This window comes from Vidua chalybeata, chromosome 3 (assembly GCF_026979565.1).
Source record: "Vidua chalybeata isolate OUT-0048 chromosome 3, bVidCha1 merged haplotype, whole genome shotgun sequence".
Lineage (NCBI taxonomy): Eukaryota > Metazoa > Chordata > Aves > Passeriformes > Viduidae > Vidua > Vidua chalybeata.
In genome coordinates this window covers 51,896,149-51,922,558 of record NC_071532.1, presented here as the reverse complement: position 1 = coordinate 51,922,558, position 26,410 = coordinate 51,896,149, and the positions used below count along the sequence as shown (strand labels likewise).

Genomic DNA, 26,410 nt, shown 5'->3' with positions numbered 1-26,410 from the left:
TTACCCTGCTTCCATATATGCCGAGGTATTTTCATTGACATGCTCTTTTCACGGGTTCGAAATCACTGTGGCTTTAAAGTACCAGCTTTGCCTAAAGCAAAAGCACTGCGCTCACCCGAGGACCTGCTTGAACCCAGCATCTGCTGAGGCAGGACGGGGTGGCAGAAGTTAAATGGAGAGCGTTAGTTTGAAAAATGTTATGAGGTCACCATCCTTTTAAATTGGTTTACACAGATGGCTGTCTGGTTTGTTGCTTTGTCCTTGCTTAATAGTAACTGTTTATGGAAAAACGAATTGCTTTGCAGAAGGAGGTCCAAAAGCTCATGCTGTTGTTTCCCCCACTGGAGATCTTCGTGTTTTTATGGGCATACAAAGATTTGGCCTGAAATGGAGATTAATTAGGAAGCATAGTGAATAATTTACTGTTTGACTTATTGCTAAGCTCTGTAGTCACTGGGTTAGAAATTATTTCCCAAACTGCAGGAGATAAGAGAAGGTTATTCCTGGTTTCACAATGTGCATATTGTTAGGGCTTTGTGCTGTGTGTACTCTGACATCAGCTGATACCTACGCAAGCTGGGTCCAGCTTCTCATCCAAACCACTTCCTGGGGTTTTCTCGGGTAATGGCAGTGATTCAGAAGACACCACAGTGCCTCAGAAAGCCATTTTTTACACATTGCACCCAGACTGTGAGACCATGAAGAAACGAAGTTCTTAGGAAAGAGTTTTGTTCTTAAAAATACCCACTTTTTTTGTTTGTTCTGCATTCAGATTTAGATGTACATTGCTTGGCTTGTGTCCTACTGACCTGTTCACAGACTCACTTTCTGTTTTGTGGAAGAGGTAGGAATGTGATGTACACATATGCATGAGTTAGAAGCCTGAGGCCAGTCTCCAGGCAGAGATGCTGATTTTGCATCCAAAATTGTTCCTACCTGAAAAATACTTATAAAAAAACCCAACAAAGTAATAGACAGGATTTTTTTTTTTAACAAATCAAATCTAAATAATGGTGCTCTGCGCTTTTGCAGGACTGTCTACTTAAGAAGCTGAGAGTGAGTTAGGAACATTGATGAAGCCTCTATTCTGTGAGGTGGGTACATGTGTTTTATTATGGTTTTGAAAAAGCATAAAAAATTCAAACCATTTGCCAGAGTCCAGCCACAGAACTATTTAAGAGCTGGGAATAGAGTCCAGAAATTTTCTGCCATGGTATGTGTTCCAATCAACAATTACAAGTAAGGTCTTTTGCCCTTCTCTGAAGGAATTGATGAGTTTTTGCATTCTGTTAGTGTTTCAAGTGGCTCTTTTGATTTTTTGATTTCTGACTAATGGAATAAGTGACTCTCACAGATACTTTCACTCCTCTGCTCTTGCGATGGCCTTAGATCAAAGTTTGGGGAGATAACAGTCTGTAATAGGGGAGCCAGTGGATATCAAACATGTCCACTGGATCCAGGCCAAACATAATCTGGGGCTCAGAAATGTTCTGTGTATTTCATTACTTTTTCATTTTTTAGCATTCTGTCATGGTCAGATGCACCAGCAGTCTTTTAATAAATCCGCTTCCATATTCAGACTTGCAGCTCAGGTTTGCAGGCCCATGGGGGCTGGATTATTTGAATAAGTCTGAGAAGTGAAACTGAACATTTGTAGGTGCAGCAATTACAGGCAGCCAAACTAGTGAATCTTGTAATTTTGATAACCTTTGTTATTACAAGATGCTGCATGCAAAACCATCGGCTCTCCTTGCCCTCTGCATGAGCAGCTCGGATGTGGACCCTCACTGGTTCCTTGTGCCAAAGTTGGTGCTCACCCCTGCTTGAGCATCCCCATTCCTGGGGAGCTTGTCTTGGGCAGTGACCTGGAGAATCTCTCTCTTGGGTTCTTGGTTATTTGCACCACTTTGCCTTTTGACATCATGAACCCTGTTGAGTGGGATTCTGCCTCTTGCTTAATGCGGTTGGGATCCTGGATTTGCTGTGGCAAGAAATAAGTCGGGATTGGAATTTTCTTTAAACTGGCGTTCGTTTTTAAAAGCCGATTTTTGAATGAATCACTCTAACAATAAGTACAAAAATATGTATCGATAAAATATGAATTTATGCATGCCAGCATTTATCTCTTTTGTATCTATATATACATAAATACATACCAAAAATTTACTCTAGATCCATATGGCTCCCAATCTCTTCACTCCCCCAGCTGTCAGCTTCTCCTCACCTGGATGACTAAATGGGAGCAGAGTGCTGGGCCATGAACTGAAGGTGGGTGTAGCAGGAAAGTTATATTGAATATCTTTTCTCTGGGACATCACTGTGGCTTCTCAAGTGCCTCTCAGTTTGGATGGAAAATGCATTACAAAGGTGATGCAGTTTGGTGCCAATCTTAGTTTCACACTATGAAAAAGAAATGAAAATACTCAGAGGGTGAGTTACTTCTGTACTGATTTGATTTCTGGGCAGCAGTGGTTGTGTAAAAGCTATTATTGTTTTAGAAGCTTTTCAGTACACATCATGGCTATCAATTAAAATAATTCATTTTTTAATCTGAAATTTTCACTTGACTGAAGTAGAGATGTCAGGCCTGCTTGTACTCGGTTCAACAGGGCTATAAGGAAGTTGAGATACCTCTACTCCAAGACCTTCAAGTTTCTGAGCATAAGCACCATTTATTTTGCTCAGTTCTGAAGTGTTTAAATTCAAAACCTATGATGAGATTTATAATACATTATTTGACTGAAATTATGCAAATCCATTGCCACAATGTAAAATGAGGGAGGGAAAACACCCATTTCTTCTGCCCTAACGCATCTGGAGGCGAAAGGCGCATGTTTCCCGTGGCGCTGCAGGATGGGTAGTGGGATGGCACAGTTCGCTGCCTCACTGCCCACATGGCACTGCTCATATCAGCGTTTTGGTGTCAATCAACTCCTCAAAGCCTCCAAAATGGGAAGGTTATGATCCAGTACTAAATGTTGTTGCCATTAAACAATGACCCCAAAGTTACAGGGTTACCTCGGCTTCTGGTGCTGGGTGGGCAGGAACTCAAGTGGGCTTCTTCTGTTGCTGATGTTTTTCGTTAAGGGAGCTGAAATGATCGCAGCTGATTTGAAGTTTTTTTCCCAAGATTGCTTTCTGCCACTTCCTTTAGAAACCAAACATGAGCCCACAACTTTCTGTCCTGTTAGAACATTAAGTTTTGTAGTCAAATTCAGAGCAGTTAGATCAAGTTTTAAAGATATCTAGAGGAATAAAAAGAACAAAGAAACAGCTAAGGAGGATCAGAAGACAAAAGTGGTTGAAAGAAAATTTAGATGGCAGAAGATTCTGAAATACTTTACCTCTCCTCTAATGCGGATAAAATCTTGACAACTCTTAAGGAGTAAGACATCTTACTTCAGAACATTTTAAATGTTGCTTCAGTTTTATTTTGCATATTTTTATGTCATGAAGGTATTCCAACTCATCTTGTACATCTTGTTAAATTGTAATTCCCTGAGTAGCAAAATACTGTCAAACTTTAGTATTGAAGTATCTTGTTATATCACAAGGCCTATTATTTTCATTTATCTTCATTTAAACCAGGGACAAAATTTTTATATTTTATTGAACTTTTCATTTCTATCAAACCAGTATGTTTTCCTTTCAGGAAACCCCAGTATGAAAAGTTTGGATGAGTTACAGTTTTAAAATTTTTTTCAATTCTTACTATCCAGTTTCCCTTTTTAAAATAAGTAAAACGTGCCTTCTTTTATTGTCTACAAGCCCCACAAATCCCTAGAATTATGTATTTTTGAAAGCATAGGATTTCAGCACAGATAGGACTGACTTTCATTTCTGTGAGAATGTTTACAGTTGAATGGTCTCAGGAATAAAACTGAAGCTTTTTTACTTGTATGTTTTATGAATGTACAGCTTGCACACACTCTGAGCTCTGAACCAAAAAGCTTCAGATTGAGCCAGCAGAGAGGAAGGAATTTGTCTGCTATACAGCAAAAGGAAGTATTTGCTGTGTTATTGAAGCACATGGCCTTTTGCCATCTTTGATAAAGTATTTAAGGGTTGTGCACCCAAAGTCTGCTGCCCTCTTGACCCATCATTCATCACTGGCCGTTGATGAGGTAGATGAGATGCAGCTCCATAGGAGAGCCATTGTTTCAGCCCTGCACAGTTCCTCAGAGAACGGAAACTGCAGACAAAGCGGCTCCCTGTGATTCACCGCGCCACTCAGCCTCCTGGTGTTTTTTCTTTTACCTGTACCTTTTCAGGTCCTGCTCTATGCTGGCCAAGGTGGACAGGCAGCTACAGGATGAAGCTGTGGGATTGATCAGCTTTCCACTCAGCTTCACTGGGCGCAAATGAGATGAGCGTCTGGGATTTTTTTTTCTGTATTGAAAAAGAGAAGCAGATACAATTATCACAGCATTTGCCTTGGCAATGCATTCAAATTTATTCCCCTTTTGACTATTCAACACTGTTGATAGATGATGCTTAAAACGTGGAATTGCCCATAATTTTTCTAGCACACTGTGAATTGCCCAGTCTTTTTTTTTTCCTCTCTCTAAGCAGTTCTGGTTACAGAGATGCCAGCATCCCCAGTAAGTATGCTAAGAATGTAGAGTTATACTTTGTACAGCTAAATTAACAGACAGGAATAGTCACACCAAACCAGATTCAGCTCCCAGATGGGAAAGCGTCTCCTCCAGACCAAATTTTAATGACTTTTTTACATGAGAAATTTTCACCAATTTAGCGTACTGTGTGATTTAAAACAAATGCTATCATCTCTCTCTATTGGTGATAGGCAACTTGTAGAAAATACAGCTTTCTTTGTAATGACCAGCCAGGGCTTGGGAATGTCTGGACATTTAGGTAGGCTAGCTAAGTAGGTTAACTGTTCTTTTATTATCTTAAACTATTTAAATTTAAAAAGATAATTTTTAGTTTAGCAATTTCTTTTTTGAGCACTAGTTTGAAGGATCTAATTCTTACTTGATTTGTTATATATGCAATCCTCTTAGCTTTTACGTTCCTGTAAGTGACAGGGGAATGAGTCCTACGTGGCATAACAACAATATCAGAAGAGTTAACTTGGATTGTTGTAGGATGTGGTGTAAAATATTCTCAGACGTTTCTGCCTCCTGACTAGGAAGGGTCTGTTCATGAGATGATGGAATCCATGCTCTTTGGCAGTTTGCCTGTGCCAGCTGGAATATTGTAGGAGATTTTGGCCACCTGCAAATTTTAGCAATGACTGTGTTATGATGAAGTGATGCAGAAGTTTTATGATTTGTTTAAAAGAAGAGAAAGGGTCTTCTACTTCTTGTGAATGCTTGACCTAAGAGATACTGCAGTACACAGCCTGACTTGTCCTTGGAACTCCTTTATGTTTCTGCCATGAAGTCAAGTGAGATGTGCAAATGCTGGAAGGAAAAGTTAAAAGCTGTGTACATGGGCATCTGGACAGAAATATACAGTTTTCTGTACTTGTACCAGACACTTTAAATACCCTACTTCCCTGCAGTCACTGCAGCTGCTCAGCCACTGAGGAGATACTTTAGATGTCATTACTTTATGCTGTTCTCCAGTTCATGGTATTTCTAATTTTGAGTGCACTGTATTACCCTATTTCTGTTTATAAATCTTTTAAGTGTGCACATTAAAAAAGTAATTAAATTGTCATTATAATTTATAGTATGCCTGAAGTCAATCACCTAATTAAATGGAAAAAGCAGAGAGGTAGTAGGTTCATAAGCATTTATTAAGTACTACAGTATTAATTATGCAGGACTTTTGAACCAAGCAAAAGAGGAAGGAATGGAAACACCAATCTAAAAAGGCTTTCCATTGCTGGCCTTCTCAATTTAATAATGTGAGATACCCTCCAACCCCCAGTTGGCAGGACAACACTAATGCTTTCTTTTTGTTAATTTTTAATGAAATAATGATGGGAGTTTTTTATGACAACCACTTGCAGCATTTTCCTGTAATATTTTGAAAGCATAATTTCTCCCCATGCAAGAGCCTATAAATGAGTAGAATTGAAGATACATTTAGAGTTATGGTTTGGGGTGGATTGTGCAGGAGCAGACACTTGGTTGTCCCTCCTCAGCATCTCAGGCAGGGAGTGGAGCCTGTGCTGGTCCCAGTGGCCTGGGGGCCACTGGAAGTAGGAGCTGAGCCCAAAAGGGCAGGCTGTGAGTGCCACTAGGAGAGGGCAGGGATATGTAGGGACAGCAGCATCACGACAAGGTTTGTGCTTTCTTTGCAGCCATTCTCTCACCTCCAGCTGCAAATCTGTGTCACCTGTGTGACAGTGGAGGGCATGAAATGCTGGCTCACCCTGCGGGGGTGGGGTCAGGAGGAGGCTCTGTAAGGTGGCAGACTGTGGGCTGAACCTAAGAAATGGAAGTGCATTTTATTAGTGAGCTTGTGAAACAGGGCTGTCTCACTGTGGCTGGTTTGTACTTTGCTGCATTAGATGAACTGCCTGGAGCAGTCTAGATGAACTAGATGGAGCAGAAGCCCTAAAGTCAGGATTTCTTCTCTTTTGCTAGTTTGTTAAAAAAATAAAAACTCTGGTAACACACACACTGAAATAAACTTGCCTGCATTCCATGTTGTTCCCAGGATTTTCATTTCATTCTCAGTGACCCTTACACCTGAACATGAGTCATGGAAACCTCTGTTTTAGATAGTAGGGGGGTCTAATCCATCAGCCCAGGCCCTGAGCCCTGGCTGCACTGAAGCACACTGCAGGCTTTAGGGGAGAGAGAGACTGAGCAAGCAGAGGCAGCTGCTGTGAGCACTGCAGCGGTCCATGATCTCCTGCTGATCCATCGGCCTGCAGTGAACAAAGCCCAGCTGGTTCTTGGCAATACCAATGCAGGCTAACATCAGTAACAAACCAGGACAAGCCCCAGTAAGGGGTTTGACAGAATCCACACAGTATGCTTTACAACTCAATTGAATATTGATGGTGAGGGATACAGTGGAATCCTTGGAAAGGAACACCTATGTTTTTTTTACTGCAAGAACTTGTAGCAACAAAAGCTGGTTCACTAGAGATGGGGCCTTTAAAAGACCTTTAGATCACAGCTCTTTAAAAGAAAAGACGACCAAAAAGCCCACTACTGTATAAATGGAGAGGTAGAGATTTACCTACTTGCCCTGTCATTATCAAATTGATTTAACACATTTGGAACCTAAGTTCACAGTATCAGTTTATCTTGCAGTATATTGAACAGGAAGTCCTTGGCAAAACCTAATCAAAACATAAGGGCAGCATCTGAAAGTTGGACCCAACTTACCAGAAAACTGAAGAACCAGGTCAATAGCTCTTTTTCTGAAAGAAATTGAGATTATGTGATTTGAATGTAAATCCCTGCTGAAAACCATTTATTTTCACAGCCTTTATTAGGCTGAACTGAACTGACAGCAAAAATGACCAAAAAAAAAAGAGGCTAGACTGAACTATCATAAGATTTACTTTGTACAGGTACTATATGTTTTATACAAAAAACATTGAGTCTGTTTGGCCATAAGCACTGCAGGACTGTGTACCATCTTCTTCAGTACAGGGATGAAGAGGGTTGTACACTAAGGCCAGGTCCTGCAGCTGAGGTTGCAGCATCCCTTTTCCTTGTCCCACACACCCCCTAAGTTACAGGCTTGCATGTCTTCCTGGAGGGGGACCTGCGGTTCCTGCTTTTGAACTGTTTATTACTGTAATTAATATTTCAAACAGATATAACTGGGATTCCCTTTTCAACAAAGACAGTGTTTTACCTTATATGGAGAAAATTAAATTATTGACAGCTCTTCATCTCAGAACTCATAATAACCCTATAATGAGTACAGTCATTATGCTTCAGGTTAGCACTGCAGAAGAGTTATATAAGGAATGTAACTTGGCAGTTTTGGGGGGGGAAATAATTATATGTATGATATATATCATATATATATATCTCAAAGGTAGTGGCCTAACCAAGGTCTCAGATGACATAATACAAGTCGGGCTATATAATTCATTTTATGGTCAATAAGCCTGCCTTCTGAACTGCATGTTGGAAAATGTAATGCTTGTCTGTTTGTATCAGAGTTTACAGCTCTCTCTTTAATATAGAAATTGCTCGTGCCATGCTATTGTAATCTGTTTTCTACTTCTCATGCTGGTACTAGGCAAAGGCAGTTCCAGCAGTGGTGTCTCCTCTTTGTTGAAACAGTGAAAAACTAGGAAACTCAAACCTTCCATGTATTGATTCTGAAAACAAGTTGGATGAGTCTTATATTGCAGCCCTTTGAAGTAACAGTGGAGCAGAGCCGTTCAGATGCACTCTGCCAATTTTTGTGTCTAAACAGAGGAAAATAAGTCCCCTCTTCATGTGTCTTTAGCACTTTAGGCATGCATTTTCATTGGGAAAATGGACTTGTTTTATGTTACAGGCAGATCATTGATTTTAAGTCCCAGAACTCATGATATAATGATATGCCAAATGAATGCTGTATTTTAAATCCACAGTTGTGGAAATTGTGTTTTCTCCAGTATCAAAACCAGCACAGGTGTCCCTTCACAGATGGAGAGCTTGACCACCCCAGTCTGTCCTTATGGGATGCTCAGACATCACTCAGAGGGATCTGTGTTAGGCACTGGCAGAGTTGGGACAGGTGGATGTTTGGTGGTATGTGCCTTGCACACACAGCGTGTGATTCCAGGCAGCTCAGCCAAAGCCTCTCTGTAAGCATGAGGAGGTCACAAGCTTCTCCTGTGCTCCTGGACCGCCTCTGTGTTGGGAGCACAGGTGTGTCACATATCTCAGGTGAAGGGTGTTACTTAAAAATCAAAGTATATGGGCCATGATTGCAGACCAGCATATCAGAAGTAGCTTTTAAGTTCCTGCTACTGGAATTTAGCATGGTCTCAACAGCCTCCAGATGTTCTCTGCAAATGTTCAGGTAATCTTGGTGCTGACGTGGCTTTGTTCTGAGCAATCCCTAATGGAGGTGACATAAGTTTATGGAGGGAGGTGATGCTCTTGGTTGGTGTTTGGGTGGAATTTCTCTGGAATTACAGGGCACATCCTGAAGAGGAGTGGTATTAAATTCCAGCTATTTAATTAATGTGAGTATTGATCTTGTATGAGGGATTTTCTTAAGGTATCTCTTGGGAGAACAATATTAAATTTGAAAGAACAAATGGCACTAGGAAGTAGAGAGTTGTGCAATGACATATTTTTAACTTCAAACCTCATAAATTAAATTCCTAACTAGACTTGGTGCAAATATTTAAAATCCTCTTGAGTCCACAAAATCAAAGAGCCAAAGGGCAACCTCAGTTCACAGGACTCTTCAGGAAGATGGAAAACCCACAGTCAAGCTGAAAGTGTGTTTGAGAGAAGAAATCTAGGTACACTGGGCCTGGAGAGAGCCTAAGTAAAAACTTTAGGTGCACATATGTATCTGCAAGGGCTGGAATGAACAGGGCAAGATCTTTTCATATGTTGCTGAAGAGAAATTGGGGTGAAATACTGTGGTTAAACTACAGCAGGGAGTACTTTGCTCTGGACTGTTCAATACTGGAAAAGGGTTATTGCTATACAACATGTAGGTCAGTGGAGCAAACTGCCATGGAAGGGTGTGGGGTCAGTCACAGCTAGATTAGGTAAGTGACTGTTATAGGTGACCTAGGATAACCCATTTAGAGGTGGCTTCCATCCCAAAATGTGATTTTTGTTCTCTTCAGATTCAACTCTTGTTAGACTGACTTGTTCTTCCAGTTGGTTTGTGAATTATTACAGCTCTATTGATAAAAAAGCCCTCTGCACTAAGAACAGCATGTAAGATAAAAATATGACCAATATTGCTTTGCATTTATTGCAGATGTAAAATGCCAAATAATTATTACATAAATTATGTATTACAATACATAATACAGTGTGCCTGTGTTTGTGGATAATCTCTGGAAATTGGTATTAAAAATAAAATATCTTATAAATATTTAGGCTATACTTAAAACATTTGGTTTTTTTTTTTTTTTTTTCCCTTAGAATAATACTTTTTTTTTCACAGGAATTTCTACATATTTTAAAGATAGGAAATGTCTAGCATTTTAGATAATAATCTTGCACAGGAGGTGAGATACAGTCTCTGTCCCCATGACCATACGAGTTACATCTGTCCTACTACAAATGTCTGTCGTGGTGCAGGTTTCCAGGGAAGGATTTAGAGGACTTACAGATCCAGTAAGCTGGTGCATGCGTGTGTTGGTATGTATGTGCATACCCTTAAGTAATAGTGTGCTAGTCTTACTCAACAGTGACTGTAGACAGTGGAATTTTTAATTGAAGACACATTTCCTCTAAGTCAGGTTATGTTTTCTTTCATGACACTACATTGTTCAAAAGCAGGATCTGGTGTTAATTAAAATTGGTGCATGGACAAAGATTGACTTTCATCCACAGGAGCAACATGATGTATAGTTAATCACACCTGGCACAGAAGAGCATTTTTCTTTGGTCTCAATCCAGGTTCCATTGACTTTTACGATATTTGGATCAAGTTTTCTAATCATGTTGCTGTGATGATCTGCAAACTCACTGAGGACTTCACTGCTCATTGCCAGGACTAGTTGTTACAAAATGGTATGAAAAACTTTGGAACATAGGTGCCAAAACCTACATCTGCAGTTCAACTTAAGAATTTCTTTGACTTGTCAGAATGAAAGAAATGAAGTAGCCCCAGCAAAGTTAGTTCTGAGTCCATTTACTTATCCTCTTTTATCACATTTGAAACTGCTGTAGGATTGGTGTATTAGTAAGCAATCCTTAGAGAAGTGGTGAGCAGTGTCCTAAGGTCATGAAAAGTTCATCAGGCTCTGCCTGGAGCCTCTTCCTGGGATCTTATTATTCTCCTTTTCTCCCATGAAGTAGTCCTGACAGCAAAAAATAGCTTCTTTTCTTTGAGTGCTTGCTGTTCTATTAAGAAGCAGTAAGCAGTTTATGGTGGTCACAAATGTTCTAGAACATTGCAATAATGCTTTAAGACATAATTGACTAAATTTTAATATTGTTGTAGTTTTAACTGTCTAAATCAAAAATGATAGTGTTAATCTCTGGAAATGCTCCAGTGGGAATTTGAATAATTCTTTGGAGATGTAAAATTCAGTAGGGATCTGTTTTGTCCTTTTTTCCTACCTTATCACTTTTCTTAACCATTCATTGTATCTGAATTTGAGTGATCACTATGGTTTGTTGTGTCTTTTATTCTTCGTGAGAAGCCTTTAGCTTGATTTCTTATGTTTCTTAGTAGTGGCACTATGTTTTCCTGGTAAAAACTTTTATTTTTGGGCCTTATGTGTTGATTCTGTTATCCAAAAGCATTTTTTAAGTCCCATGCACTTTTCTCGTCTCCTTTCCTAGGGCAGTTTTTCCTTGGTTGGAGCTTCTACAGTCAGAGCGGCCTCTCACCGTTTTTCTGGTTTTACTAATTTTTGAGCTGGAGCCCTTACATAAAATCAAACCTTGAGGGTTTAAGAGTATGATGAAGAGTATGGTGAAATTTCCACGTTATACTCCTTAGTCTTTGCTTGCAGCTGCACCAAAGCTCATCTGAATGCAGCAGAGAAAGCAAAGGTAGCCTAAAAACCTGTTTTTCCATTTCTCTGTTTCCTGGGGCTACCAGGCCTTGAAGACACCATATGTTAATATGAAACATCCTCAGAAACCACGTTTAGCTAATCCCTGCCAGTCTCTTTAAATCAGCCAGTCTCTTTCTGCCACTTAGTGTTATGGTATCTGTTTGAGCTGGCACCTAGCTTTGGGAACACAGGCATCAAATTTAGTGGAGGCTCTGCTCATCTGCATTATAATTTGTGTTTCAAAGGTCAGTAATTTTTTCTTAAAATATATTGCTTTTTAGTGAGTTTTCTGGGCATAGTAAAAATAGGCAATTTAGAGAGGGATGGGTTTAGTACACTATTTGGAGTCTGGATTTTATTCTTTCTTGTCTTGACTATCACAAAATGATATTCAAGGGGGGTACTTTGTCCTCAACAACATTCATGAGCTCTGAAAATTCAGGATAAAACCTGTGTGTCTGCCCTGAAGAAATGAGTCTTCTGTCAAGTACCACATCATAGATAATTTTTATTTAGGGCTTTAAGTTCAGTAGCACGTCTGGTAAGCTTATTTCTTCAGCTATTACTTTAGTGATGCAGCAAGTTAAACTTTCCATCTTGCCTTTTGTATAGCTCTTCATCTATGCTTCAGATCTCAGACAGTGGACAGGAATTGCAAGGTACTGCACAGGTTAAAGATGACCCTCTGCCCATGGATCATCGTTGCTTACAGGCTGGAGATTACTACCCCACTACCCTACTTGTCAGAAGAGCTGTGGGAGTGCTCTGCTTCTTACTCCAGGCAAAGCCATCTGGGTTGGCTTTGGTTGAAGGTCAGTGGAGGGTTCAAACTGAATGAGGTAGAAATGTGAGCCTTCAGCCAGCATGGAACAAGTAGGGACAGAAGGACCTTCAGCTTCCATAGCTAGAGCAAGACGTGCTGTCATAGCTCTTAGCCAACAACATTTTCCTTTAAATGAGACGTGCCGGGATAGCTTGGATAGCTACAAGCTTTTGTATCATGTTTTCCTACATTACGTTGAGGAAAAAGTCTTGAAACTCTTATGGAAAAGTATACTAGAACCTGTCTTGTAACTGTCCTTGCAGGAGCTTTCCACTGTTCTCCAAAACCTAGCCTTTTATCTGAGATTATTCTCCAGGCTGTTGGTTACATTTTTCAGAGCTGCAGTGTTCTCAGTGATGATTGCGTCAGAACTATCAGTTGTTATTTCCAGGTCCTCAATTTTCTTTTCAACCTCCTGCTGTTTTAATCCCAAACCTTCAAGCTTCCTGTCTATGGAAACCATAGTAGTAGCCTGGAGTAAGTCCAGCCTTCCAGAAATAGGAAGTTTTGCATGTTTTATAAAAAAAATTGGATAATACTGGGTGGCCAATGACTGCAGCTGTAGACATCATCAAACCAAAGGCAGGTAAGCCCTTTTAATAGACTGAAAACCATGTATGACTATGCTGCCAGATCCTTTGCTGGTCCTAATTTCTTCAAAGGCATGTTAAAGTCACTTATGAAAATCACCAACAACAATCTTAAAATCTTAAATCACTTAAATGATTGTGACCAGTAGGTCATACCATATAGTACACCTGGAAAATAACTTTTCACACAGCTCCTGAAAGCTTTCTAATAAAATTATTTTTAAAATACATCCTAAATCAGTTTTTTTCATCATCTTGGTGAATTTGGTTGTTTTCTTAAACTGCCCATATAGTATCAGGCACTTGGTTTGGCATAATTCCCCCCCAAGTCTCTGCACATCATGATCCTCCCTTCTCCCTCCTGAGAGAAGGCTCTGCCTGCAGCAGGCAGCAGCACCAAGCCCACTGTCTGCTTACCCCTTCCCCTGGCTCTGGGGAAGGGTGCTTAGCCCAGGTTCAGCTCACTGATGGGGGCAGGGCCAGGTGGGTGAGCCTTCTGCAGAATGGGGGTGGAACAGGAGCTGGGGTCAGTCATGGGAGTGCTGGAAACTTCTTTTGCTTGTGGAAATACCATAACCTTTCTGATAAGGGCACGTGTGGCGAGACATTTTATCTCTGCATTTCTGCAGAAGTGCATGAGAAGATAAGGTTTCCAATAGGGGCAGAAGCCAGTACTGAAGCCTTTACAAAGGACTTCTTACTCCAGTCAAATGAAGAATATGCCTGTTTTTCAGATTTTTGCTGTCTCTGCTGTCTTGGCCAAAGGTATAAAGAGGCATGATCCTTGACTTGATCTCTAGCACAAACAGAAGCTCTCACTGTGGATATACTTAGAACAAACCTTTATTTTTACTGAAACACTTTAGTGTGTTGGATGATGGAAGATGGAGCTCATGAAAAAGCTGTGCCAGCAAATAACATAACTTTGCTGGTACGAAGGCTGTGCTGGGAACACTGTCAGTATAGTGTGCTTGGACAGCTGCACCAGCAGAGCTATCCTATTCTGGATACAGCCTTGTCTTCTGTTCCAGTTTGTCATGCATGATTTATCTTTCTGTCACCTCTTCAGAACCCTAGGCACCTCTCGGCATAAAAAGAAATTAAAACACAATACAGATGAGTCTGCTCTGTATTGCAGTCTTGACCTTTAATATATCAGGTTTTCATATTGCAGCTTTTCCAGCAAATAGGCTGCTCTACAAGAACAGAGGTGCTTTAGTGATCTGCAGAGGTCCTACCTTAGCTATGGTTCAGTTTTATTTGCTCCCACCTACCAGCTCTCAAGCTGCCTGAAATGCCTTTGAGAGGAGATAAGGTTTTCAGATTGCCTGCTAGATCATAACCATGAACTCCAGCAGTCCAGCAAGGCAAAAAAATTATCATTAAAATCAGAGAAAACAACCTGGCAACCTGAGTGTTAGAAGGATTGCTTAATGTTTCGTCCTGTTTTGCCAGTTTAACTTTTATCAGCCTTTGGGGTTTATATTTTTCCCCTTGGTGCTCTCATTACATTTTCCTTCCCTTATTAAAGAAGGTGTTTGCACCTTACTCTCTGTCTGCAGATTCCTTGTGAACAGACTGGTACATTGCTCCAATAGCAGCTTTGCAGACAGACCCCTTAGATAAATAAACCATCTTAGTTGTTGAGTATACAAGATCTGAATTTTAAAGATTCACAGCCACACTTGAAATACCCGATGTAAATTTTAAGAGGCATCTGAAAAATTGCTGTACATTGCAGTTATAAAGCTTAGCCAGTGTTACCTTTTGACCAGATCACTGTTTGATTGGGTTTCGGTCTCATGTTTTTCTCTGCAGCTATTCATGGTGTTGGTGTTCATTTTTTTCTCCAAGAGACAGACAACTATGTCTTCAGAGAAACAAAACAACTGTGTCAACAGATGGGAGAGAAAATACTGTGTCTGAAATAGTGCTAGGAATAAACCATGTTAAAAATAGGTAGTCTTGCCACAAGTGTTTCTTTGGCTAATGTGGAAATCCTTCTTTCCCATATTTGCATGTTATCAAAAGTATACTAAAATCCTGCTAGAAAAGCTGCCAAATAAACCTACAAAAAACCTATTGCTACAACAATAACTACCCTTTTCGTGCCTAATTTTAAGAGTCATGCTAGTAAAGGAGAAAGACTAAGGAAGTAGTGCTACCATGGGAGAGCTCTGAACAGTGCCAGGGACTGACCCCTGGCCAGCAGCAACTAAAACACTTGTGGCTATAGATTTTATTGATGTGACCTTCCTCTCCCCTCCCAACAGTACTAGCACAACACTAGAGGGTTGTCAGAATTTTGCCCTTTCTTAGAAGTGTTTCTGCATTCCTAGGCTTGGAGAAAAATAATTTTCCTGTCCCACAGAATATCTGGGGAAAACCCACAGCAGTTCAGCTGACAAGCTGGGGTTTTTAATAAGAAAACTCTTTTCCTCTCCAAAACTGGAAAGCAAACTGAATTACTCTTAAATGTGACTCTTACCAGAAGAATTACAGCTGCAGTTTAGACTTTGCATTTCTGCTTTCCATCTACTGTCTCACTTATTTTTGCTGTTTGTCTCCTTGCTTTCAATTGTCTCTTCCGTGTCTCAATTTATCTAATTTTTGCGTCTGACCAGCTAGTTCAGCATTATCACTGTCCTAATGGCTGTAAAGAGGGCAGAGAAGCCCTTCACTAAATGAGTTTTTTTCACAATGCCTCTGTGCTTTCTTTGGTCCATTTTTCTTCGTGCTTGATGCTCCATGTTGTGTCATCTGGGAAGAAAGATGTTTGCATAATGTGTATTTTTCTGGAGTTGTTTAATTTCTGAAAACATTTATACAGTTGGCAGCACCTTTGGGGCAGGGACAGATTGCAATCTCAAACACAGAACAAGTCAGTGTGTTGACAGCAGCTGGAGGAGCGGAAGAACAGGTAGAGCCTGGCCCTCAGCACTCCGCACTCCCTTCCCCACATTCCCCACAGCCTTCTTCTATGGGGACTCGCCTGGGAGCTTGGCAGAAAGCAGCCTCGGGCAGCAGAGCATAATTTAGGGCAGCCCCATGGTATTTGTAATTGATTCTGATATCTGCAAAGGTAGATAAGGCTCCTTCATCTGGGGAGAAGGGCAGAGGCAGGCAAATGGTGCAGCCTGCTGCTGGGCATAAATTCCCCATGACTGGTTCCAGCCGTGCTCTTTGCAACAGGCTTTTCCTTTCCCACTTGTCTGCAGTCAAGGAATGCTTCTGGGGATCTGTGCTTGACTGTTAGATTAATGATGCCTGCAAAGACTGAAGGAAATTTAAAGGAAAAGAACAGGTTTCAGATTATGTTAGCGGCTGTCCTGTTACTTCAGTAGATCAAGGGAAGAGCAACATTCCTTATCAAAGTAGTGTGTTTATTATCTTTCTTTGCTGCCATGTGAGGAAAATGTAAATGAAGAGTTGAAGTGCCCATTATTTTTCACTCTTTTTCCAGTAGATAATTTCCCAATTCACTCTGTGTAAAGGCTCAGTGAGGCTCATCAGCAATGTATGTACAGAATTTCCAAAGGTAGCTTCTTACCTCATTATTTTTGTGTTGACTCCTGCCTCTGTGGTCCCTGCAATCTATGGGTAGTATATATATATGTGTATATATATATATCTATGTCCACTCCAAGGATATGTCCCATGGCCTTTTTAAAATTTGTTTTTGCTTAACTGATCTATGGATGAGTTAAAAAGATTAGTACTTTACATGCCTGAGTGACAGTTTGATTAACAGTCGAATTCTACCTTCTTCCAGCCTGATGAGCTCCAAAGGAAATTAAGGGAAGTTTTGGGCAACATCCTCACTCTGTGAAAAACCGCTATTCAAAAAGATGCACACTACACATTCACTTTTGACTTGAGCACATGCTTTGCTTTGCTGAATTGACTTTACTGATTAGAGATGGAATTAAGTGACTTGCTTAAGTGACTTGCTTAGCTGTGAATGAGGTTGCATAATTTCTCTGCCAGAGCTTTCCTCCCAGATCAGAGAGAGTAGGCTCAGGCCACAGGGACAGAGAGGTGATGCAGTTCTTCTTCCGTACAACTTCACTGCAGTTGTAACAGGCAGGATAAGTCAATTAAGAATTATGCCCTTTGTATTGTAAAATGACATTTTGCTTTTTCATTACTGTCAGTTTCAAATTATGGTTTGAATTGTAGTGAATTGTGGTCAAGTGAATATGGTTTCATGGGGCAAGTACAGCAAAATATTTTTGTGTCAGCTATAGGAATATAGCTAAGAGTTCTTCTGTAGCTGTGTCCATGCTACCTGCTGCTGCACTGCCTTGTTTTTCAGACTCTTTCATTCTTTTGTTGGACACAAAAATCATTAGAAAACATTCACTGGCAGCATTTAATAGCATATATTTAGAACGTGAAATAAAGGAGCCAGACATATGCACCATAATCTATTAGTAATTTGTTTAACTCCACTCCTCCACACATGCAAGAGAATAAAATAGAAGTTATTCAAATAAAATTGATTTTTTAAAAAAAAATCTTCACATTTATGATTATGCAGGTTTTTTTTTTCTTTAAAACATCACCTATTTTTCTTTTTCTGAGTGTCAATAGTGATTGCAAAATGTGAAAAATTGCAAACAAAACTAAGGAGAAGTTCAAGTTAGCTGTAGAGCCAAAAGTGTGATTCAGTAGCTGAAAATATCTCTGCACTTCATGCATCAAACTCAAACACTGCTTTGGCAACGCCCCTGGATTAGAAGCGGAGTTTGAGGTCATTCCTCCTCCAGCCTGCCATGTATGGATAGGGCCTACGCTCATGAGAAATTACTGACTTACTGAGCATGTCCCAAGAGCAGACTGGCATCAGTGCAGAGGGATCTTGCCTCACTGAGGAGAACCAAAGACTTCACTGCTGCCTTTCTCTTGGTAGTCTTAAGACCTGGAGGACCAGAGTCGAGGGAATGGGAGAGAGGACACTCGAAACAGTCCTTCTCTAAATGTGGCAATAACAAAGGAGGATAGTGAGGTAGTTTCCTTGTAAAGAGATCACATGATGTCCAGCAGAAGTGTGTGCTCAGAGATGGTTTGCTGGCCCATTCAGATTTTCAAGACAAATGATCAGTTGCCAGTGATGGTGTTACACTGGGGCTGCCAACCTGAAGCAACAGTTGTGTAATCCTGTGCTATACAAGCTGTCTCTGCAACTGTCCAAGACTGATCTCAGCTTATCTGGTCTAAATTCAGAGTGCCTTGAGTGAAGTCTATACTTTTAATTAACACCAGACTCACTGAGCTCTTAGTTTTATTTTATAGGGAACCTTAGTTTAGGTTTTGCAGGTAATGACCAAAACTCTGTAAACAGACCCTAAGTCTTTAGATTATTTTCCCTGCTGACAAAACTCTCTTGCTTACAGACATCCTACTTCCCTCCTGTTATCCTGGATGGCCAACCCAATTGCCAACTTCTCAGGGACAAGTTAGCTTTCACCAACTGCTGAGATTGTCCAGCACAATGGCTGTTACTCTGCCATGGGCTTGATGTTGTAATGGTCTTTCCATGGAGATGGAGACAGTTTTGACAGCTCAAGTGATTGCCATGGTCTAGTGGGATACTTGCCATATTGTAGCCTACCTGCTTAGGGGCCTTAATGGCCACTTAGTGCCTTGGCCTCAGTTTCTTCATTGTGCACCTTGCTGCTTTGGTTTTCCCCAATGCAAGGGTGCTGTAGCAGAGTAGTCATTCAAAGAGATAATGGAAGCCAAGGCCACTCAGTGTGGGAGGTTCCTCGTGATGATTTTGCCAAAGTCTGTTTTGCCAAAGAGCATGTTTGGATCCCATAGAGCATTACCTAGAATCCTATCTTGGGCTTGGCTGAGATCTGATGTTTTCATTTTCCCTGCCTACTCTCGGAGGATCGCCAGATGTACTCCCATCTTCCTGCCAGCTGCCTGCACAAACAGCCCTCTTGGCAGCAGCAGGCTAGGCAAATGGGTTGAGCAATGTGTGTTTGAGGACACTGTGTCAATTGTCAGCTTGACCATTGTCTAAAGCATCAGGCCTGGTTAGTGAGGGTGCTGGTCTCAGCTGGCAGTGTCTAAACCGTTATTTGCAGTGAGGTTATGGACCTATACTTAGGGGCATGTGCTCTTGCTAATTTAGTTCCTGGCTGAAGTAAAAAAAAAAAGTAACCCAAAATCATAGTTTCAGTGTCAGCAGCTAAATAAGCTCTTGTGCAGATTGGACTCTGAAGATAGAGGAGATAGCATAGGGAGGCTCCGAAGAAGAAATTAGGTTCTTGGTTTTAATAAAGTGAATTACCTATGTGTAAAGTAAACAAAGTTCATAGATGTTCCTTTTAGTTAAATTTTGTTTGGATTGCAGAACCTGAGAGACAATAAAACCAGCTCCACTAACACACATGCATTAGTAAATATGTATGTCTATTTTTATGTATATTATCTGTACAGATATGCACATATGGGTACATACATATATTCATGTACATAAATACATATATATGCACATATATTTATGCATGTACAAATTTGAACAAACTGAAATTTTACAAAGATTTCTTGGTGCTCTTTGCATTGAGCTCTGCAACATGGTGTTAACAGGATACCAAAATGAAGAAAAGCTGTCTGTAAAAAAAATTTAAATGGGCCATCACACTCCTATTGATAAAATTGTGGAAAACAAAAGAAGGATATATGCTGAAAAATAAAGCAGGCTTCAAATCACTTGCTGTTTTAATAATGAAGAGAAAAATGTTTACAGCGTAGCAACATTTGATTCAAAAAACAAATTATATACCTTTTACTTTGGAAATAGTTCAAGCTTTGATCTGTTAATTTTATCTACCTGGTTGTAGGCAAACATATTTCTGCAGTATCAGGAGCTGCCAGAATGACCTGGAATTAAGAGGGCAAAGGTAGAGTTGCTTTAAGTATTTAATTCATCTATTCAAAGATGATTTGTGTGAACACATTAAGAACACCAGTAAACTAATGGGAATAATTTTCTTCCACTTTTTCCAAATTCAATTGCATATGGTATGATTGCATTTGATCAAGGCATGAACATAATTTTACAGACAATTGTCTTCTGGCATTGATCATATGAAGTCAATTTAAAGTATGACATTGCTTTTACCTTCCTCAAGTCAGAAGACTTTTTTGCTTCTAGTGTTATCTGCTGTAGCTATCAAACTGTGTGAATAATAAATTGTGTTTTGTTTAGAAAGCAATAACTGTGAAATATTGCCCATTTGGAGAAAAAGTCCTGCAATTGAGATTGATGCCTGGAACTTAATGTATCATAGCTGCAATCAAGCAAATTTTAGACTTCTTATTTCTCCCATAACAGATGATAATTCACAGACGGTTCTATGGACCTTCTGTGTTTGAAAAGGAGAAAAGAAGCAAAAAGAGAAAAAAGAGAAAATTAAAAAATAAAAATATTAGAAAATCCACTCTGACTGGCTTCACACTCTCTACATATTACAGTACAGAAGTTTTTATGATCAATTCATTGCATTAAGTAAGAAAACACATATGAAGAGAGAACTCATGTAAGATGGTTTGGAGTGGGAGATTTGCATATCGCCCCACTGTTTTGAGTTACCAGCCATGAGTTCAAGTTGTTTGTTGATGCATTGCGGAAGTGTGCACATTTTTCTACCCATATTGCCTGGCTCGTCTTTAGTACAAATTATTCTGTATAATCTTAGAACCTGGCTGCAACTTCATGGTACCTTACAGACCTGGTCAAAGTGAGACTTTAGGTAAATTCCCAAACCATGGTAAGTTACAGTCTGTGCTGGAATGCTATCTGCTGCAAGCCAGTTAAGGAGTAACGTGGGCATGGCTGTATTTGCCCTTTGTACTCTTGGAGAAATGTCACCTGTTTACTGTACTATTTCAGTTATCTTTGACTAATTAGCAGTAAAATATTATCCAGTTGCTTTCCAAAAATTTTAGTTTCTGATTAAAATACACGTGAGATTTCTGACTTTTTTTGCTTTGGAAAGTGCACAGGAATCTCCCTGAAAACCCCCTACCCTCAACTGACCTTACAGTGTCAGTTTAACAAATATATAAGAAGTGATATAAAGCAAAGGTTTTGTTGTTGATCCATGACATAACTTAATTCTTACAGTCAGATGATGCTGATGTCTGTTACATTTTTGTGTCACCACTGAAGGTGTACTTCTATGATTAGAAAATGGTTACAGGGGTTTCCAAGGCTGCTATGAGTCTTTCAAAAGCAGGTGGTCTAAGAGTCATTATCAGAGCACTTCTGCCTGTGTTTCCAGGTCCTATGTAAAAGGCTATTCCCAGAGCGTTTGAGAGGCAAAGTTCAAATCGAAAAAGCTCTTCCAAACAGTGAGACATGCTGTGATTTTCATACTCTCATTTCCCTTTTGATGAGCTTGTCTATTCATAGTCCCAACAGCTGTCAAACAACTGCTGGAGAGATTAGGAGAGTCATGACCAGGTGTGACCAAACAGAATCACAGAGTCATTCAGGTTGGAAGTCCAGCTGTTAGCCCAGCACTGCCAAGTCCATGACTAAGCCTCGTCCCCAAATGCCACATCTGCATGTCTTTTAAATACCTCCAGGGATAGTGACTCAACCACTGCCCTGGGCAGCCTGTTCCAAGGCTTGACAACTCTTTCTGCAAAGAAATTTTTCCTAATATCCAATCTAAACCTCCTCTGATGCAACTTGAAGTAATTTCCTTTTGCCTAGTTGTAAGAAGAGACCTAGCAATTTATAAACACTAAAAAATGCTTGGTAGTGGTAGTTGCATTGCTGTCTCTTTGGTGGGCAGGCATTGGAGGCACGCTAGTTTTCTACTGCAGCAAAGGAACAAAGGATCACTCAAATTTTTACTAATGCGGTGATAAAAACAGAAGTTCCTGGTTTTGCTATCCAAACAATAACTCTCAAGCTTTAATTAGGCAGCAAAATCCTGTTTGACGACACATGCATTATTTGGGCTTGTTAGAGACTCTGCAGGTTGGCTGTTCCTTCAGACCATCCTGTTTTCTAGAACCAGTGTTGCTGTGAGATGCTAGGTGAGTAAGGAGATGCCCTAGAACTGCCAAGACAAAACCCTGCTGTCCTTAACCAGATCTTGGTTTGGAGAATATTTTGCCTCCTTGTAAGTAATGATTAAGTTTCTTAAATACTCAGAAACTGATCCAGCCTAAATTGAACGCATTAGATGCTAGAGCATTCTTTGAGGAACCATGTTGAAGACAGTGAGGTTACCACAACAAGAGGGAAGACATTGGATCCAATTACTTTTGAGCTAAAATAAGTTAGGGCAAAATGGAATATAGTGTTCCTCATGGATTTCAATTTAAACCCTTTCTATGAAGCTGGAACAGCAGAAGTGTGATTTTTGTTCCATAAATGACATGTTTCACTTATGGCTTTATTCTCTTTTCTTGAAAGTCTCCTGCTTCTGCCAGGGTCCCATAGAGAGGATTGAGCATAAATGAGAATAAAAACCTTTGTCTTTAGGTTGCAGATAGGATAAACAAGTTAATGATGCATATTAATTAGAAATAACTGTGCAAGTGTAGCCATCATCACTAAAACCACTTTGGCCTGTGAAAATAGAGAGGGATCTGCTTTAGGGCTGGAAGGTATCCATGCCACACCAGGGCGAGCATGCTACAATCCAGACTATGCCTAGGTCCTACTGAAGGATGGGAGAATAAGGACTCATGACTTCTTTATTGCTTTGCTTTGCTTTTTTGGCTGGGACATTTCTCAGGTCAATTGTAAAAGTAGCAATTGAACTGCTGGCCCTGCTAAATACAGAGTTTTGCCCTTGAATAGAGCCGTGCCAAGGTTTCACCATCAGATTAAAACCATATTGTGCCCTGTCTGTTCAAAGGTTCAAAAGTGGTTCCTGGCTTCACACTCAGATCATTTCCTAGAAATCTGTAGATTGGTGTGATGAAGTGCCAGGGGCTGCAGCCAGAGCATGTGTTATTTTATATACTCAGATGCCTATATAGACTGCTGTTGATATGGCTGATCAATAACACATTATCATTTACTATTTGTTTTTGTTGCTGGTAGCAAACATTGTAGGGAAAAACAGCATAAGTGTGTCGGTTTTATTGCCAGCCAGTTCCAGACCTGCTTTACCTTTCAGCTTTTGGCACCCTGTTTCCGCTAGCTCACATCTGTGCTCTGCTTGCAGTGGAAGCACCATGTGTTGCCCACCCCACAGAGGACAGGCTTTCCCTGCTGGAAACAGAGGGAAGTTTGCTTTGGCTTCAGGCTATGTTATGGTCAGGCCACGGGCACAAATCTGCAAGTTAGGTGGGCTAAGTTTGAGATTTTCCTGTCCAAGTCCTCTGACATGCTCCTCGACCATGACCTGTGTAAGGCCTTGAGGAGCATGTACCTTCTTCTGCTGTGGTGACCTGATCATCTGAGACAATAGCCAGCCAGGGCCCAGTGACACAGCCAGGGCAAAATAGGGGTGACATGAGCTGCACTTCTTGCTGGGAGCCTGTGCACCCCTGGGCTGCTGCCCTGTGCAGGAGCACATCCACCTGGGATGCTCACACATATTGCCTACCCGTCACATCACCTGGGATCTCACGTGTGGGGGTATTCAGGAACGCAGGGAAGCCTGAAAGAAAGTGCCCTGAGCAAAGTGCATGCTGTGGTTGTGTGTGTGTTCACACGAGTCTTTGCAAAATCAGAACAGCCAGGCCCATTGGAGGACGTTGTTCACTGAATCCAAGAGCACTGAAGGTTTGTTGCCTGAGTATTAACAAGGGGGGCATTTCAGTCAGTTCTGCTGTGTGCAAATTAGATCTGAGTCTCCAGTTCCTAGTGCCTTGTCTGTATGTCCCAGTTAGGGGTATTCAATAACCCACTCCCTGCAAGGTGTAAGCAAAGCAGCCTGTGGCTGTCTAACGTGTCTAACACATGAATGAACATATCTCCTGGTGCTCTGTGCCTCGGATGCACATACACTCCTGCACACATGCCTACAGCAGGTCTTTTGTATGCAGAAAGTGCTCTCTTTGTGTTCTTTCCCAGAGTGCCAGCACATGTAAGGATTATGACTGTTTTTCACAGTGTATGCTAATAACTTACTTTCTAAAACATACTAGCATCATATGGAAAAGGGAATTCCTAGACATGATCTCACTTTTAAAGCACAGTGCTAAATAGGAAAGAAGCAGGATGAAAGATAATCACATTGCTCTTGTTCAATAACAGGAAAGTATTTGCATTTAATTTAAAATTATGTGTTCTTAAGTTAGAATTTGGGCGTGATGTTTTCAAAATTAGACAGAAATTAGGCAGAACTCTTGATATGACAAGGCCTAAACGTAAACATACTACAAAGACAGTTCATGCTTTGTGTTTATCCTGCTTTTTGTATATACCACGTTTGAAAATACATCATTGTATGCACCTACTGGCCTTGTATGTCTATTGCTTTCACTTTGACATGCATTAGTTGATGTGTATTCTAGCCCACAGCAAGGTGGAAACCACAGGAGAGCTACTGATTGCTGATGCCACATTGCTCTGAAGGCAGCAAGAAGGACTGTGACAATCTCTGAAGTTCTTACATGTATTGATGTAGCCAACACCATAAAGTCAGGTTATAAAATCAAACAGCAGGCTGAATTGATCACATTCGTTAAAAATCTTTAATATTTGTTTTCCAAATAGGTGGAAGAGAGAGTCAACACCCATATTTGCTGGAGTAGTGAACCAAATTGCTTTGACTGGAACCATTACTCACTTGCACCTTTGATGGAAGCAGCCAGGTAGGAGAGCAAAGGAAGGGTGGTTTTGTGTGAGCTGAGGGAGCGGGTCTGAGAGCACAGTTTTTAATTCTCAAAAGGCTTCATGTGGAAGTCACCCGCATTTAAATCTTGATTATGTGTCTTTTTGTTACAACTGAAGCTGGCTTTTGCCGAAATTAGAGTCATTTCTGTTTTGGGGCAGTTTTTGTTAATTTGGAAGTGATGTCTGTTTTGTCCACGTATTTGGTTTTCCACTTTCCCTTCTGTTATGCAATTCTTGTATCAAGTATCCAGGGACTCCACTTCTTGAACTAAACAAGCATAAAAGTGTGCTTGTAAAAATACAAGAAGATATGGTGGGTGAGATTTTTATATCTGAAATGTCTAGGGATTTTTATTAACTTTGTCCTAAAATATAAGTTGGTGATTTATGGTTGACAATCTTGCCATTTCAAGTGCACCATGGACACTACTGTTCAAGGTTTAATTTTTCCTCTGGGTCTTGAACACTTGGGCATGTAGAAACTGCAGTTATGAAAGTGCTAATGTTGTATGCAATAACACCCAAGCTTAAAGTTAGTGGATCCTCAACAGAGGTCTTACTGTAGCATCAGATAGTTCAGAAGACAATTTATCTTGTCAAGAAAAGGTCCATTTTCAGCTACTGACTGCAGCACCATGTTTATTAGGGTTGGTAGTCCCAAGTTGGTCAGTTTTTATATTCACGGTCTCAAAAACTGTGTCTGTGTGCAGTACACAAAGTTACTTTTCTTGCTATAGGAGACCTGAAGCACTGAGAAGCTCTCTCTCATCTTCTTTGTACAGGCACATCCTTGATGTCAAAGAATTGTTAGCCCTTAGAATTTAGACAAGCTTGAAAGAGTGAAAGGTTAAGGAAAGTTTGATCGCTCTCATCTCTCATTGAGTTTCTTTTTTTTTTTTTTTTTTAATTATCCAATATTTATCTTCAGCCATAGAAGCTAGGTGTATAAGGAAGACCCTGGAGATTCTCATGTGATATCATAAGCACAGGAGAAGGTGTTCAAAGAAAACACAGAACATATTTTGAGATAACCACAGCAGATTTTTCAGAATTATGTAAATAGAGCTGGACCTGTGTTTCATTCTGTATATTAATTCAATGAAAAAAAGGGTTAAATTGAGAATGGTAATCCCTTGAACCTTTGCTCAACCCTGGAACTGATCCCAAATATTCTGCAGTCCAGGATGGTGCTATATGGGATATCTCTTCTTATGGATCCCTCTCAAGGTCCCTGCAATGGGAGTCATGGGTATTTGTGTTGTTCTCTTTCCCCTCTTCAGTCTCTGAGAGCAACCAAGATGTTTCTGCGCAGCCTGGGATCAGAGTTGGGTGGGCGAAAGGGTGTGAACTGATGGCTGTCAGCAGGGCTGTTACCCCTGCCAGAGGTCTTGTGGAATTTCTGTTTAAAGTTCAGCAGGAAAATAAACTGTCCTCATGCACCCCTGAGCTCTGTTGCCAGTTTGGAAAGCATTAACAGCGTGTGAAATTTATAAGGAGGAGTAATGGAACACTGCTGGAGCATGGAAACCTGGCCA

General features: G+C 40.5%; 1 protein-coding gene across 11 annotated transcripts in view; it reads left to right on the top strand.

Annotated features, from left to right (window-relative positions):
• The window catches only part of HIVEP2 (HIVEP zinc finger 2), a 135,928-nt gene that overhangs the window by 59,664 nt on the left and 49,854 nt on the right, over positions 1-26,410 (top strand). For 6 of the 11 annotated variants that reach the window (XM_053939436.1, XM_053939443.1, XM_053939432.1 and 3 more), the window contains exons 3-4: positions 1,033-1,094; positions 24,756-24,853. The exons of 2 other annotated variants lie outside the window; for them this stretch is intronic. The gene's annotated coding sequence lies outside the window, so the exon portion shown is untranslated. Of the gene's footprint in view, positions 1-1,032; positions 1,095-2,172; positions 2,269-24,755; positions 24,854-26,410 lie in introns of all 11 variants that reach the window. 3 more of the 11 variants (XM_053939435.1, XM_053939437.1, XM_053939433.1) reach the window with 3 other exon arrangements.